We start from the raw sequence: 17,683 nt of genomic DNA, 5'->3' as shown, positions 1-17,683 counted from the left end.
CTACTTATTTAACTTATATGCAGAGTACATCATGAGAAACGCTGGACTGGAAGAAACACAAGCTGGAATCAAGATTGCCGGGAGAAATATCAATAACCTCAGATATGCAGATGATACCACCCTTATGGCAGAAAGTGAAGAGGAACTAAAAAGCCTCTTGATGAAAGTGAAAGTGGAGAGTGAAAAAGTTAGCTTAAAGCTCAACATTCAGAAAACTAAGATCATGGCATCTGGTCCCATCACTTCATCGGAAATAGATGGGGAAACAGTGGAAACAGTGTCAGACATTATTTTTTTGGGCTCCAAAATAACTGCAGATGGTGATTGCAGCCATGAAATTAAGACGGATACTCCTTGGAAGGAAAGTTATGACCAACCTAGATAGCATATTGAAAAGCAGAGACATTACTTTGCCAACAAAGGTCCGTCTAGTCAAGGCTATGGTTTTTCCAGTGGTCATGTATGGATGTGAGAGTTCGACTGTGAAGAAGGCTGAGCGCCGAAGAATTGATGCTTTTGAACTGTGGTGTTGGAGAAGACTCTTGAGAGTCCCTTGGACTGCAAGGAGATCCAACCAGTCCATTCTAAAGGAGATCAATCCTGGGTGTTCTTTGGAAGGAATGATGCTAAAGCTGAAACTCCAGTACTTTGGCCACCTCATGCGAAGAGTTGACTCATTGGAAAAGACTCTGATGCTGGGAGGGATTGGGGGCAGGAGGAGAAGGGGACGACAGAGGATGAGATGGCTGGATGGCATCACCGACTCAATGAACATGAGTTTGAGTGAACTCTGGGGGTTGGTGATGGACAGGGAGGCGTGACGTGCTGCAATTCATGGGGTCACAAAGAGTTGGACACGACTGAGCGACTGAACTGAACTGATACCTATATTATATATATATATATATATATATATATATATATATATACACACACACACACACTATACATATACTAATTAATATATTAATATATAAAAGGATGGGAATACCAGACTACCTTACCTACCTCCTGAGAAATCTGTATGAAGGTCAAGAAGCAACAATTAGAACAGGACGTGGAAAAACAGATTCGTTCCAAATTGGGAAAGGAATATCCCAAGGCTGTATATTGTCACTCTGCTTATTTAACTTATATACAGAGTACATCTTTGTATCTTTGAGCAGTCTCCGGGAGATGGTGAAGGACAGGGAAGCCTGGCATGCTGCAGTCCATGGGGTCGCAGAGAGTCGGACACTGAAGGACTGAACACAGTGCAACCAGGCCTTTCGCAGACCGCCGGGCGTTTAACTGCATTGGAGGGAAACCTGGCTGCTCTTTTTGTTTGCTTGAGGGAGGACAATGTCTAGGGGACTTTTGTTATGCAAAAAGAGTTGGAAATCCCCTTTGAAATGGAGAAGTTGGGACCCTAAGCCATCAGAAAGGGAAGGCTGTGCTCCAGGTGGGTCTGGAATATTAAGGTGTTAACTGGTTAACTGGTTCTGCTTGGGGCTGGAGCTGGGCTGGGTCGAGGGGGCCTCTTCTCGGGGTCCCTGCCAGCCACGGAGGAGAGAGGTGGCCCCTTGGGACTGGAGAGGCCAGGCCATTCTTAAGTTCCTCCTTATTAACACGCACTGTTCCCCAGACTTGAGGCCGCAAATCTCACAGTTTTAGTCATTTCATTGAACTCACCACACTATGGTGGTGAGTTTTTTTCACCATTTTCAACATTTTTCTGTAAATCTACTCATTTATAATAATTTAAATATATAAAGAGCATTTATACAGCTACCTCCATGGGAAATCGATATTCTTTCCCTAAAAATAAATACAAAGAAAGCAAAGTGGTGTCATAAAATTCCAGCTCGGTTCTGTTGCTTGTGCTCTGGGCGATTGGCACATGTTTGAGAACTTTTAAAAGCTATTAGAAGCAACCCGAGGCTTTCCCTGATTTAATCAGAAGGAAATGAAAGGTAACTGAAAATAGAGTAACCATCTCACAGGCAGTTCAGTTACTTAATGCCGCTGTGAAACAGCTTAAGTGTGCTCTGGCTCTACCAGTGATCCCGGCCAAACTCTGGACAGTGCTTTGAGACCTGCTCCTTGACCCATTAGCTGAATAACCTTGGAGTTTCTCAGCCTCTCTGAAACTCAGAGTCCTCATTTGCAAAAGGGATATATTGACAGGATGTATTACGTCCTCTGAAAGGGAATAATGGCGATAAAGGTGAGGATGACGGTGATGCTATTAGGAAGAAAGACTGGAAATGAAAGTGTCACTTGCTCAGTCATGTCCGATTCGTTGCACCCCCGTGGACCGTAGCCCGCAGGCTTCTCTGTCCGTGGACTTCTCCAGTCAAGAACACTGGAGTGGGTAGCCATTCCCTTCTCCAGGAGATCTGCCTGAGCCAGGGATTGAACCTGGCTCCCCTGCCGGGAGCAAATTCTTTACCATCTGAGCTACCGGGCAAGTCTGATACTATTAGAAACGCTTTGGTAAAATTCGTTAAGCTGAACCTTCAGACATTACGTTTGCTTTGCGGAACTGAATGAACAGTCTGGGTCTTCGCTTTAGTGAAGAGGGGGAGAGTGACCAGCAGAAGGCTGCATGGTCCACAGAATTAACTTCCACGAGGTGGATTTGTGGAAAATGGAAGCATTCCTCAGACTCTCAGAATTATCAAGGAAGTGAAACTGAATAAAGATGTTGGACTTTCATGGTCGTTCAGGACAGATGCTCAGACAGGACTGCTTGAGCAATAAAGTGTGAGTCGCTCAGCTGTGTCTGACTCTTTGTGACCCCACCAGGCTCCTCTGTCCATGGGATTCTCCTGGCATGATCGCTGGAGTGGGTAGCCATTCCCTTGCTGACCCAGGGATTGCACCCAGGTCTCCTGCCTTGCAGGCAGATTCTTTAACATCTGAGTCACCAGGAAAGCCCATTAAAGTGAATGGTGACCACTAAATGACATAACAAACCTACCCCATCCCGTGGTGCTGCCAGGAGGCAACGAGAGAGGATCAGTAAACTTCAGTCATTGCAACAAAGAGCTGCCTTCACACAACCTTCAGAAATCATGCTCCCAAGAGCTAAAGGGCAATTATTTCTCCCTCTGTCTCTCTTTTTTTTTCCCCTAGCAGCTAATTTACTAGGCAGTGCCTAATGAATTTTGTGGAATATACTTTATTTCATGGACAGATAACCAACAACCATTTTAAAAGATCGCTTCAACCTTATTGATGGGAAATACTGTATTGGGTAAAAATTTCAGAAAACATTTAAAATGAAATTAAGCTATCTGAATCTGTCATTCTGGTCCTGCAAACGCTGAGGTGTCCTGATGGTTATATGTGGTATTACAGACCTAAGGAGATGAGTATCATAATTACTGCTTTCCAGCAACGAGACAATGACACTATGATATCACATGATTTTGCCAGAAAACAGAGCAGACCCGTTCTCCACGCCTTCATTCTCTCCAGTATTTCAACAAAGGTTCTGAATATGCTTAAGCACCCAGAAAACTCTGGGTCTGGGCAGGAGGTGGGGTGGCTATATACATGACAAAAATAGTAAGATGAAGATTTGCAGAACAATATAGAAAATGTGGTCTTATTTAGATGAAAGAAAACAAAACCCAGCAAAGCTATTCTTTATGTACATGCACCTGTGTTTATAAAAGCTTACAAACAGCTCTGGTAGCAGTGTCCACAGTTGGGTGAAGTGGAAGGGAAAGGAGGACTTTAGTTTTACCTGTGATTGTTTGAGATAATAATACTTACACATTTCTGTATTCTTTAGATTTTAAAAATTTTAAGTATATGACTGTTAAACGGTTGAATTCTGCTGCTGCTGCTGTGTCACTTCAGTTGTGTTCAAATCTTTGCAACCCCAAGAACTGTAGGCTGCCAGGCTCCCCTGTCCATGGGACTCTCCAGGCAGGAATCCTGGAGTGGGCTGCCACACCCTCCCCAGGGGACCTTCCCGACCCGGGGATCGAACCCAGGTCTCTCTGTGTTTCCCGCACTGGCGGCGGGTTCCTTACCAGAGCACCACCTGTGTCCCCTCACAAATTCCTGTGCTGAAGTCCTGTCCCCCCATACCTCAGAAAGCGGCTATATTGGAAACAGAGCCTTTAAGAGGTAATTAAGCTAAAATAAGGTCATTAGGGTGGGCCATAGTCCAACATAGGGCTTCCCAGGTGGCTCAGAGGTAAATAATCTGCTGCCAATGGAGGAGATGCAAGAGACATGGTTTTGATGCCTGGGTCAGGAAGATCCCCTGGAAGAGGAAATGGCAACCCATGCCAGGATTCTTGCCTGAAGAATCCCATGGACAGAGGAGCCTGGCGGGCTACAGTCTGTGGGGTCACAGAGTCGGACACAACTATGCACCCACATACACGCTAATCTGACTGGTGTCCTTACAGCAAGAGGAAATTTAGGATACAGACACACAGAGAGGACCACGTGATGACATCCATCTCAAGCCAAGGAGAGAGGCCTCCAAAGGAATCAACTCTTGATTTCAGACTTGTAGTCTCTAGAATTGTGAGGAAAATGAATTTCTGCTGTTTAAGCTACCCAGTCTGTGATCTTTGTTATGGAAGATGTTAAAGAAAAAAAAATTCAATGGTATTTGTTAAAGACGGCAAGGCAGACTTTATTCAGGACCATAATGACAGGTATAGGGATTACACTGGGATTTCACAATGTGGGAGAGAGACTGGGCTAAACGCAAATACAGCAGGGGCAAGTGGGAATTTATAGTCAGGGAGCAGGGTGGGTTCAGTGGATGGAAAATTACTGGGAGGAAGTATCAAGGGTAAGAGGAATTCTGGCCAGAGCAACCCAACAGGATTTTTGCTGAAGGTGGGCTGGGAAAATCAGACATCACTTGAGAGATGGTAGGTGATAAGGAACCTGATCAGATATCGAGGGCTGGGGATTTGGGTTAAACTGACTTAGCGGGGTTCTGGCTAAAAGTTGATTTTAGAGGGAAGCGCAGAGATGTACCAGGAGCAGGGGCAGAAGGCTGACTATGGTTCGGTCAAGCAAGGAATCTTTGTCACAGGCCTGGTAAACAGATGCAACGACCAAGGCAATGCTCCTGACTTCTGGGAGCTCCTACCCTAGTGGGAGAAGAAGTGAATAGCACAACCTCACTATGATTCCAGGAAAAGTGGGAGAAGTGCTGCAAAATGCGGAAGCAAGATACTATGGAAGTAAGGGCGGGAGACAGTGTCATGCCTGGCAGGTTTCACAGAGGAAGTGGCCTTTGAGCTGGCCCTTGAATGATGAGCAGTGGAGAAAACAGGGGAGCAGGGGCGGGGAGGGTGGTGGTGGTGGGTGGTTTGGTGGGGGTGGGGAATGGGGAAGATGGGATCGTTCAGGAAACACAGAAGCCGGCCGTGAAGGTCCGTTCTGAGTCAGATTAAGACCAGGCAGCTACAGCTGAGTGCAGACCGCGCCAGGGGCCGTGGGCGGGAGGTAACCGAAGCCACTGAAGATAGCTGCAGGCCATCATAGGGGGAGCAACAGCTCATCGTGCTTAGTAGGCCATGCTGGAGGCCATGAGGCCAGGGTCGAAAAGGCATGGCCCGTGCGCCTTCTGGCTTCCCAGGTGGCACTCGTGGTAAAGAACCCACCTGCCAATGCAGGAGACATGAGACGTGGGTTCGATCCCTGGGTTGGGAAGAGGGCATGGCAGCCTACTTTAGTATTCTTGCCTGGAGAATCCATGGACAGAGGAGCCTGGTGGCCTACAGTCTGTGCTAAAGTCTGTGCTCAGGTGTAGCTGCCTGGTCTTAAGAGGGTCGCAAAGAGTCAGACACGACTGAAGCAACTTAGCACGTACACAGGCACAGGCCTCTCCCATCCATGGGAATGTGTTCTTTGACTTGTGTAGCTATTTTTTAAAAATTAACTGTTCCAATAGTTCAGAAATTATAAATAATTTAGATTCACATTATAATTAATAATTTATTTATATGATTTGAATCTAGATAAGTTATATAATTTATAATATATTAATTTCACAGAAACTAATTAAAGAAAATTATGTTGATATACTTTATATATCAGATCAGATCAGATCAGATCTGTCGCTCAGTCGTGTCTGACTCTTTGCAACCCCATGAATCGCAGCACACCAGGCCTCCCTGTCCATCACCAACTCCCAGAGTTCACTCAGACTCATGTCCATCGAGTCAGTGATGCCATCCAGCCATCTCATCCTCTGTCATCCCCTTCTCCTCTTACCCCCAATCCCTCCCAGCATCAGAGTCTTTTCCAATGAGTCAACTCTTCGCATGAGGTGGCCAAAGTACTGGAGTTTCAGCTTCAGCATCATTCCTTCCAAAGAACAGCCAGGACCAATCTCCTTTAGAATGGACTGGTTGGATCTCCTTGCAGTCCAAGGGACTCTCAAGAGTCTTCTCCAACACCACAGTTCAAAAGCATCAATTCTTCGGCGCTCAGCCTTATTCACAGTCCAACTCTCACATCCATACATGACCACAGGAAAAACTATAGCCTTGACTAGACGAATCTTTGTTGGCAAAGTAATGTCTCTGCTTTTCAATATGCTATCTAGGTTGGTCATAACTTTCTTTCCAGGGAGTAAGCGTCTTTTAATTTCATGGCCGCAGTCACCATCTGTAGTGATTTTGGAGCCCAGAAAAATAAAGTCTGACATTGTTTCCACTGTTTCTCCGTCTATTTCCGATGAAGTGATGGGACCAGATGCCATGATCTTCGTTTTCTGATTGTTGAGCTTTAAGCCAACTTTTTCACTCTCCACTTTCACTTTCATCAAGAGGCTTTTTAGTTCCTCTTCACTTTCTGCCATAAGGGTGGTGTCATCTGCATATCTGAGGTTATTGATATTTCTCCCGGCAGTCTTGATTCCAGCTTGTGTTTCTTCCAGTCCAGCATTTCTCATGATGTACTCTGCATATAAGTTAAATAAACAGGGTGACAATATACAGCCTTGACATACTCCTTTTCCTATTTGGAACCAGTCTGTTGTTCCATGTCCAGTTCTAACTGTTGCTTCCTGACCTGCATACAAATTTCTCAAGAGGCAGATCAGGTGGTCTGGTATTCCCATCACTTTCAGAATTTTCCACAGTTTATTGTGATCCTCACAGTCAAAGGCTCTGGCATAGTCAATAAAGCAGAAATAGATGTTTTTCTGGAACTCTCTTGCTTTTTCCATGATCCAGCATAATACTGATAAACTGGAAGAGCTCACAAAATTTCAAAGTTTTCGAAAAATCTTTTAACAAGTGTTGTTGGTTGATTGCATCCCCCCAGCAAGATTTGTTGAAGTGCAAACCTGTGGTGACTGACTTCAACTTACTTGGAAATAAGGTCTTTGCAGAGGCAGTTAAGATGTAAATTAAGATGAAGTCTTACTGGAATAGGATGGGCCCTGAATCAAATATGACTGACGTCTGATAAGAAGAGAAGCGAGGCAGATGCACGGTAGGGAGAATGCCATGTGGCTGGCGACGGAGGCGGAGATGGGAGTGATGCAACTGTCAGCCAAGGAGCAGCAAGGATTGACCCCCAGAAGCCAGAAGAGTCAAGGAAGGATCTGACCCAACCTCAGAGGGTACAGGGCCCCGCGACACCTTGATTTCAGATTTCTAACTTCCAACACCGTGGGAGAATGCATTTCTGTTGTTTTATGTGCCAGCTTGTGGTACTTGGTTACAGCAGCCACAGGACACAGATTCAACCGGGGACCTCTCTGTCCCCCTGGCAATTGTCTGGAGCTCAGGAAGGGTGCTCCCTGGAGGGGAGCCTGCAGCCGGCTGGCCTCCGTCATTCCTCTCAAGGTGGAGACTGCAGCCATAGTCCAGGGAGACGAGAGGTCTCAACTGACGCAGTAACAAGGGTGTGTGTGCGTGAAAAGCTTTGTTCTTAGAAACAATTATTCTTGACTTCATGCATGGGAATAAAGTGAGAATACTACTACTTACTTATCCGGCTGCCCTGAGTCTCAGCTGCGGGATGCGGGATCTTCAGCTGTGCTGTGTGAACTCTTGCAGCATGTGGGATCTAGTTCCCTGACCAGGGGTTGAACCCACGCCCCCTGCTCTGAGATCGCAGAGTCTTAGCCACTGGACCACCAGGGAAGTCCCTATTATTACAAACTGCATTTTATATCACTACCCTGAGCCGGGTCCTATGTTGAGGGCTTTTTTATAAGGTGCCATTTAATCCTCCCCCCCCAGTGCTATGTAAAATTCTCACTCTGTAGGTGAGAACACTGAGGCTCAGAAAGTTACATGACTGAGACCTGGATTACAAATAAGATAGAACATCGGCGAGGTGCCAGGCACCTGGCTGAGCACTTTATGTCCGAGCTCGCTGAATCCTCACAACACCGTATGAAGCAGGTGCTGCTATTATCCCTGATTATCTCTCCCCTTCCCCACTGAGGTGAGGACAGAGGGCGGCACAAGAGGCGCAGGAGGTCAGCAGCCTGGTCAAGCTACTCACCAGCGAAGCTGCATGGCTGATACACAAGTTTGTGTTTTTGTCTGGATCCAGAGTCCTTGCTGGCTTATCTTTTCATCCATTGATTCATTCATTCACTGATGAACGCTCTTATGTACTTTTTTTTTTTGGCTATGCTGCACAGCACGTTAGCTCCCCAACCAGGGATGGAACCAGTGTCCCTGCAGTGAAGTGTGGAGTCTTAACCACTGGGCCACCAGGAAGCCCCTGTCATATATTTTTGGAGGCAGCTGTGCTCTGGTGTAGCCTGGACCTCAGTGTCCCCGTCTGTGAAACGTGGGGCTCTGCTGGCCAATCCTGAAGGGCCCGTCTTCCACTGGAATTCAATGATTCCCTGGCCTTGGGAAGGATCGAGCAGTTATTATTAATACAGCAGCTCACAATGCTAACTCCTTTTCCAGGGTCTCAGCAAATGACCGAGCCAGGATTTTAATCTAAGTCCACCCGACTCCAAAAGCTTCTTCGCTTCCTCCTGGGCCAGGAAAAGAGAACTAAAAAAGAAGAGACTGAAGGAGTACTGTCAAGCCAGATTTGTGGGAGCGACACGGGAGGCACCAAAGCCGGCAGCTCCGACCGAGCTGGACCGGCGCGGGCCTGTGACGCCCTCTTGTGGACCAGGTCCGAAATGCTCTGCTTTGCCAGCTCCTTCCTTTTGATACCGGAATAGATGTCGGCACTGGGGGAAGCCGGAAGCGGTTTTCCCAGCGGTTTTTGCAAACCAGTGGCCCCGGTTCTTGTTGTAAAATGGAGACTTATTGAAGGCATGAGCCGCTTAGAGCTGCCTGTGCTCTTGATGAAACAAGTCCACAGCTTGCACATGCTTGTGTTGGGTATAAAGCAGTGAGCCCAACAGGAATGGCACTTTTCCTCCTTTGCACTCGGAGTGAAAGGTCAGACGTTAAACGTGTAAAACCCAGAATAAATACACAGGCAGGAGAGAATTCTTCCTCCTTCATACTCCCTTTTCTCCTTAGCTCTCTTTCCAATATCTGGAGGGGGAAAGGATCTTTGGCAAGACTCAAGAAGAGAGAGAGAGACTTTTAAGAATAATGTAGACTTTTAAGAATAACAAAATGTCTGCTGCTGCTGCTAAGTCGCTTCAGTCGTGTCCGGACTCTGTGCAACCCCATAGACGGCAGCCCACCAGGCTCCGCCGTCCCTGGGATTCTCCAGGCAAGAATACTGGAGCGGGTTGCCATTTCCTTCTCCAATGCATGCATGCATGCTAAGCCACTTCAGTCGTGTCCGACTCTGTGCGACCCCATAGATGGCAGCCCACCAGGATCCCCCGTCCCTGGGATTCTCCAGGCAAAGAACACTGGAGTGGGTTGCCATTCCTTCTCCAATGAATGAAAGTGAAAAGTGAAAGTGAAGTCGCTCAGTCGTGTCCGACTCCATGACTGTGTGTGACCCCATGGACTGCAGCCTACCAGGCTCCTCCACCCATGGGATTTTCCAGGCAAGAGTACTGGAGTGGGGTGCCATTGCCTTCTCCAAACAAATGTCTATCTGCTTTCAAAAGTTTCATTTATTTCACAGATACCCTGGGAATTGGAAAATAACTAAGTCCTCCTCTGGACTGAGGCACCAGGAGGGAGGGAATCCCTTCACCTGCAGGGAAGCCAGGAGCTGTGCCCAGAATCAGCCTTGAAGGCTGCAGGGCCCTCTTTCAGGAGGGAACTGATGCCTGGCAAGGGCATAGAGGGGTGAAACATGGGGTGGGATTGAGGGTTTGGGGAAGAGGGATTTTATATGCGTGTCTGACCTTCACAGCAATTCAAAAAGCAGGGCCACCAGACCTATTTTACAGATGGGAAAACTGAGGCCCAGAGAGATTAAGGTGCCTGCCCACATCTCAGAGCTAATAGGCTGCACTGTTGGAATCTAAGTCTTGGAAAAGCTGTAGATTAGGAATCCCAAGTCTGGCTTCCAGTCCCAGCTCTGAACACACCCGTCGAGTTGGGCAAGTCAGCTAACAACTTGGATCTCTATTTTTTCTCTTGTGCATACCAGGGGCTCAGTTAGAAAGGCATCCACTGGTCTTTCCTTTGAAGGGCCCAAACAGAAAAATAGAAATGAAGCGCTGAGGAGCGCCAGTGGTCAGAAGGAGACAGGGGCCCAAGTCTGAACCTCAGGTGCTGCTGAGCGAATCCCTGATGGGCAAATGCTCAGTTATCTGTGATATGTGGCCTCCTGGCAGCCTCTCCTGAGTGGGTCTCACAGCTGTCTCAGTAAGAGAACCTCAGTAAGTCAGAGACTCCCTTACTCAGTTGATTTCTAAGAGGCACTATTATCTGTCCTATTAGACTCATAGTAGCATAAAAGCCCTTTATGGAAGGGCAGGACTGTACACTTTACAAACCACACTCATACCTGTGATCTCCTTTGAATTCTTACCTCTTTTCGGTGAGGTGCACAGGACAAGTATTGCTGTCTCCACTTCACAGAGGATGAAACTGAGACTCAGGAAGGCCCAGGGTCAGCCAATAAGCAACACTTCATGGCTGTCTACCCCTCGGGCATTTGAGTGTGTTTGGATAGGGAGGTAGCCTACTGTGGTAGATTGGATTTCTCCTCGCCTATGTAACCTCCCTGGAGGAGAATTATGAGCCCCAAATCTGTCATCATGAGGCCACAAGACTTGCTCTGGCCAATGAAACATGAGAAGTAACATGCATCACTTTGGAACAGAAGCTTGAAGATCCAGCATGTTGTTCGCCACGTCTCTTGTCCTTCTGTATTCCGGAGAAAGAGAGAGAGGGCTTCCTCAGTCTGGGTCCTGGTGTAAGGACAACATGGGACAGAACCCATCATGGACGTGGGGGTGAGCAGGAAATACACCTTTGTGGCTGTACACCACTGAGACTTGGGGGTCATTTGTTACACAGCATAAACCTAGTTTGCCCTAACTAATACATCTATAAAGACAATAACCTCTCCTGGGAATACTGATGTCAGACCCTGGATGAGTACTGGCTGGTCTATGGTTCTGTATGCGTGCGTGTGTGTGTGTGTGTGTGTGTGTGTGTGTGTATGACACAGTGGGTATAGGAAGGACAGACCTAGCCAAGTTTGCCCTGGACTCTTTTCCACTCAGTTTTTCAAACCAGCTATACCTACAGGGGCCTGTTTCCTATTCTTCTCCTCTCCCCTCTCTCTCTAATTTTTATTCTCCTGCAGTAAATTTCAGATCTCTATTGCATTCCATGATAGCAGATAAAGGTTTTTTCCCCCCAATTTATATGGAGGAACTGCTTCAGGAGTTACTGATTGACTCTCAGAAATAATGATTGCAGCTACTGTTTCCTGAGGGCTTGCTGCCGATCAGGCACTTTTTAAGAACTTTTCACGCTTTATCTCGTTTTCTCTTCACAACTACCTGAGGAATTAGATCCTGCTTCTGCTGCTAAGTCGTTTCAGTCGTGTCCGACTCTGTGCAACCCCAAAGACAGCAGCCCACCAGGCTTCTCTGTCCCTGGGATTCTCCAGGCAAGAATACTGGAGCGGGTTGCCATTTCCTTCTCCAATGCATGCATGCATGCTAAGCCACTTTAGTTGTGTCCGACTCTGTGCGACCCTATGGACAGCAGTCCACCAGGCTCCTCTGTCCACGGGAATCTCTAGGCAAGAATACTGGAGTGGGTTGCCATTTCCTTGAATTAGATCCTAGATCCTAGGAATTAGATGCTACTGCTACTAAGTCGCTTCAGTCGTGTCTGACTCTGTGCGACCCCATAGATGGCAGCCCACCAGGCTCCTCTGTCCCTGGGATTCTCCAGGCAAGAACACTGGAGTGGGTTGCCATTGCCTTCTCCAATGCATGAAAGTGAAAAGTGAAAGTGAAGCCGTGTCCGACTCTTAGCGACCCCATGGAGTGCAGCCTACCAGGAACCTCCGTCCATAGGGTTTTCCAGGCAAGAGTACTGGAGTGGGGTGCCATAGGCTCTAATGCCTCATGTTAGAGGCAAGGAAATGAAGACTGAGAGACTTTAAGGAAGTTATCCGAAGCCACACAGCTGCTAAGAAGTAAGGCTGGGACTCGAGTCAAATTAGAGTGTAGGGTAGTTTCCGACTTGTCACTTGGGTCTTCTTTTATTTGCAGAGTCTATTACATTTGTCTCATCTGCTGTTTCTAGCTTCCCTGATAGCTCAGTTGGTAAAGAATCCACCTGCAATGCAGGAGACCCCAGTTCTATTAGGGAATGGCAACCCACTCCAGTATTCTTGGACTTCCCTTGTGGCTCAGCTGGGAAAGAATCCGCCTGCAATGCGGGAGACCTGGGTTGGGAAGATCCCCTGGAGAAGGGATAGGCTACCCACCCCAGTATTCTGCCCTGGAGAATTCCGGGGACTGTGTAGTCCATGGGTCGCAAAGAGTCGGACAGGCTATTTGTACACTGCAGTCTTTGGTCACCATGGCTGGAAGAGCAGAATCCCTTTTCTCTAGTCCTGGTTTCAGTGAGGAAGGGTTTTGTTTGTTTGTTTTTCTGAGCATGTCCCTGACTCCTCTCCTTACTTCATCCACTCCTGAGTAGACGAGGGATTGATCTGCTTGGTAAACTTGGGAACACTTGGTCATGCTCAATTTGGCATCATCCTTCTTACTGGGAGGGGACTGCTCTAGAGTCCCCCCACCCCAACAGCGGGTAGCTGGCCCTGGTCTTTACAGCCCAGCTTTGGGATTCACTATTGGCTACCAGTCTAAGAGTGGCTTCTCCAACCTTATGTCAGCGATCAAGGTGATCTTTTGGCCTCCCTCTGCTTCTCTTTGTTTTATTGCTCAACTTTTTCAGAACTCGGGCAAGGCAAATGGGATGCTGTTCACTCAGAGTCTCCCTGAGGGAATTACGCTGATGGGAACGTTTCTGACCTACTGCTGGCTTCAGAGTTTGCCTTGGTGGCTTCAGAGCGTAAAGCCCGCTCTCAGGCCCGCCCTCTCCTGAGCAAAGCAGGGTGGTGTGGAAGAGATGGCCAGCTGCTTCTTAAGATCACTCTTTCCTTCCTCTATTTTTAACAACCCTCCCCAGAATAAAGACTAAGTTTCCCAGCCTCCCTCACAGCGAGGTGTGGCCACCTGACTCGTTAATGAGATGTGAGCAGAGGTGATAAGCACAACTTCTGGATCATATGAAAGGGAGGGTTTGTGCCATCCACTTCTTTTTCTCCCCTCTGCTGGCTGGAACGAGACAGGATTTGGCAGCTGGAATAAGCATTTTGAACCATGTGATGAAAACTATATATTTGACTGGCAGTTCAACCATCAAGGAAGAGCTTAAAAATTGTCATGAGCAACCTGCCGGAGTAGCCCTTGTACTGGTACAAACGTCTATGTGACAGAGGACTTAAACTTCTCACTTGTGAAATCCATTATCATTTCGGGGTCTCTTAGGTACAACATCTGAAGCCATGTATCTTAATTAAGTCAAGAAGGGACCCAAAAATTTCCTTCTCAATTAGGGGGAGGGATTTAAGGCTCCGGCAGGGGTCTAACTGCGTCTGATTCACATATCCGAGGAAATCAGTGAATGAGGGAAAGATAGAAGGATTGGGCATTTGTTTAATGCTTAGAATATTCCAGATACTGTGACTAATTCTTCCTGTTACCTTTTCCTAGTTGATTTAAACCACAATTATATGGGGGAAAATTTATTATCCCATTATGTCATTGAGGTTCAGAGAAATTAAGTGCTTTGACTAAGGTCATTTAGCTTATAAAAAAGCTATGCTAGGACTCCCCTTGTGGTCTACTGGTTAAGAATCTATCTGCCAATGCAGGGGACACAGGTTCAGTGTCTGTCCGGAAGGATTCCACATGACAAGGGGCAACTCAGGCCATGCACTCCAACTACTGAGCCCACGAGCCCTAGAGACTGTGCTCCACAACAGGAGAAGCCCACCCACCGCAATTAAGAGTGCATTCCCCGCTTGCCGCAACTCCAGAAAGCCTGTGCACAGCAACGCAGACTCAGTGCAGGCAAAAATAAATAAATACATAAAATTTTAAAGTTATGCTAGACATGGAGCTAGGGTCAGTGTGACTCCCCAAACCATTTTCTTTCCTCCAGAGCAAACCATTTACTCACTCTCCCCTTCCACCAAATATAGTGCTATGAACATAATAAACTCTTGCCCTTCTGTGGATCTCTTCCGTCTCTGCACATCTTGCCAGCAGAGGCGCTGACTCTCTTGGTCCCAGACCGTCTTTACATGGATGGCTGGAGAGCAAATGGTCTTCGAAGATACAGGACTTCCCTCCAGAGCAAAGGACAGAAAGGCTTACTCCCCACTACAGAAGATTTGATTTCCCTAAGCTCAGGGTTCCTGACATTCAGTTTCTGATACTCATGTTGCATATGGTGCTGTGAATAATAAAGTCCTTTGTCTCTGACCTGGAAGTCTCATATCTTCTGCCCATATCTATGAAACCTTATGACGCTAAGTTGTTGACTTGCAATTAGGATAAGATCTTGGCTCCTGACAGCACCTGCCATGTTTGTGCCATGGAAAGACTGACCATGTTGTGTCACATCGCCAATGTTCTCCACTTACATTATCTCCAACGAAATGTGCAAGGTCAACAAAGCAATAAGGAAAGTTCAGGTGCCACTCTGCCTTCCCTTGTTCTGAATAAGTGCATGCTTTGGAGAGAGCATGCGATGAAAGAGCTGAATCTGCCTTTTCTTACCAGATCTTAATTTTCATGTGGATTTCATGGTGTGGTCATTTTGCCATACTAAGTATGATTCTAATGTTCAAAGATGCATATTATTTCATGGAACATGGCCTCTAAATCCAAACCATCCACTTCTGGTGGTCAACCAACAAGAAGGCTATCAGATCGAATACTGGAGGAAAGTCTAGAGGCGATAAACCTGTTTTCCGTTGACAGCTCTCCTAAGCCATTTTCAAGTACACCTTTCATCTTACACGATTCTCATTGTTACACCCTCATAAGGGGCTGCCCAGGTGGCTCAGTGGTAAGGAACTTGCCCGCCAGTGCAGGAGCCACAGGAGACTTGGGTTCGATCCCTAAGCTAGGAAGATCCCCTGGAGGAGGAAATGACAACCCATTCCAATATTCTTGCCAGTATAATTCCAGAGAGAGAGGAGCCTGGCGGGCTATAGTCCTTGGGGTTGCAAAAAGTTGGACGTGACTAAGCATGCATGCAAACACACCCTCATAAGCTATGACTCCAGAGGATTATATTATAGGGGTGCGACCCTATGGACTGCACCTCGCCAGTCTCCTCTGTCCATGAGATTCTTCAGGCAAGAATACTGGAGTGGGTTGCCATGCCCTCCTCCAGGGGATCTTCCCAACCCAGGGATTGAACCTGAATCTCATGTCTACCTGCATTGGCAGGCAAGTTCTTTACCACTGGTGCCACCTGGGAAGCCCCCATAAGGTGTGGGGTGGATATTTTAATAGTCACAAAATTTCTTTTATAATTCAGTATAGCATGTACTTATCTTTACATTTGTACATCACTTTTCTTCTTTTGTACCATAAATTTGAATCTAATAATTTTCCATATCCAGAGACTAAAGAATCCCATGGACTTAATTTTCATTTCTTGGTCAGTCTGCCAAATTGTGGAGTGCAGTACATAAATCTCCACTTCTTTTTTGATTAAACTAGCATTTTAAAATTATTCATCCTTATTCAATTGAATTATGTATCACTGGAAATTAATCAACTACATTTGAATATATATTAGCTTTTTTAAAATTAGGTAACACATGGTAATAGACATTAGAGTACAAATTGTATTGTTTCTCCTTTATCTTCAATATTACCTCAGGGACTGGGACATCAATATTTTAATATTTGGTTCTGGATTGATGGCAACTCCAAAACCACTACATAAAAATGGGGTGACAAAGAGAGAGAGAGAGAGGAAAAAGAATGTACAATCCAAGATAAGTCTAGGCATCAAAATTCTAAAACATACAAAGAAAATTAACAAATAAAGTTAAGCCTATAAAACCTACAAGGAGATGAATCGATTTGGTTTAACTAAACAACAAATAGAGAGATCTGAAAACGAACTTAAATGTTTAGGCTCTGGAAAAAGATAAAGGCTAGAAGAACATCTATTTTTACAAAAGAAATTATACAGGTATAAGTGAAACAAGAACATGCAGATATGGCAAAGAATCGGTGCCTGGAGTGCTCCTGTGCATCTCCTCTAGGAAAGATTGATGTCCCAGTCCCTGAACCCTCATACGCTGGCTGTGTCTTCCAGCTGACTGCCAGCTTGTGCTGTTCAATCTAAGATGGGGAGGTTAAAGGGCTGTGCGAGCATGGTGATCCCAGTTTCAGCCTCCTTCCACCCAGAGCCCTCCAGCATGTTATCCAAAGACCTTCCATGTGGTCTCTCTCCATTTGCATTTTCCTTCGCTTAGGAGGCAATGGGCAGAGCAGATTAGTAAGTAACAGACATCTGGGGGCTGCCAGTCTCCTCCTCCTCCTGCAGGCATGCCCACTCTTCACTAATGATTCTCTTGAGTGCTTTGCTCTTGCATCTAAGAGACTACAACTCCCCCCGTCCACCCCTTCCCATGGAGGGAGAGGGAAGAGATGGGTCTCTTTTCAGAAAACCGTATTTGTCTTTAAGACTGGTTTTCCTACCATCTCTCCATCTCTTTTTTTCATTGACCAGTGGTAATATTTTTGTCTGTGGGGAGATGGGTAGGAATGGGGAATAGGCGGGGAGAAGTAGAATCAGGATTGATGAAGGGCTGGTAGAAAATGGCTCTTCAATGCCCTGCTGGAAGACAGTGGGTTCCAGCCACTGGCAGCTCTTTAAATGTAGAATGTGGGCTCCTTAGGGACTTCTCGGTTCAGATTTAGGTTTCAGCAGCAGTTTCAGAACAATAGGAAAAAGCTCTCTCCATGTCCAATTACACAAGAACATATGTCTATTTTCCTCTCTTTTTAAAATTTAATATGCGTTGGCATGCTATTTATTTTTCCGTATCTTGTTTTTTTTACTTGAAGTATTTCCTAGAGATTGTTCCATGTCAGGACATGCACAAGTGCCTCTTTCTGTTTTACTGCTTCATATATTCCACAATATGGACACACTAAAATTTGTAACAGTTCTCTAGTGATGGTCTCTCGTCTTTTGCTTTCACAAACAGTGCTGATATTTTGTGCACACTCTTTTCATAC

The sequence above is a fragment of the Bubalus bubalis genome, chromosome 3 (assembly GCF_019923935.1).
Source record: "Bubalus bubalis isolate 160015118507 breed Murrah chromosome 3, NDDB_SH_1, whole genome shotgun sequence".
Classification (NCBI taxonomy): Eukaryota; Metazoa; Chordata; class Mammalia; order Artiodactyla; family Bovidae; genus Bubalus; species Bubalus bubalis.
Note: the sequence above shows the minus strand (reverse complement) of the source record.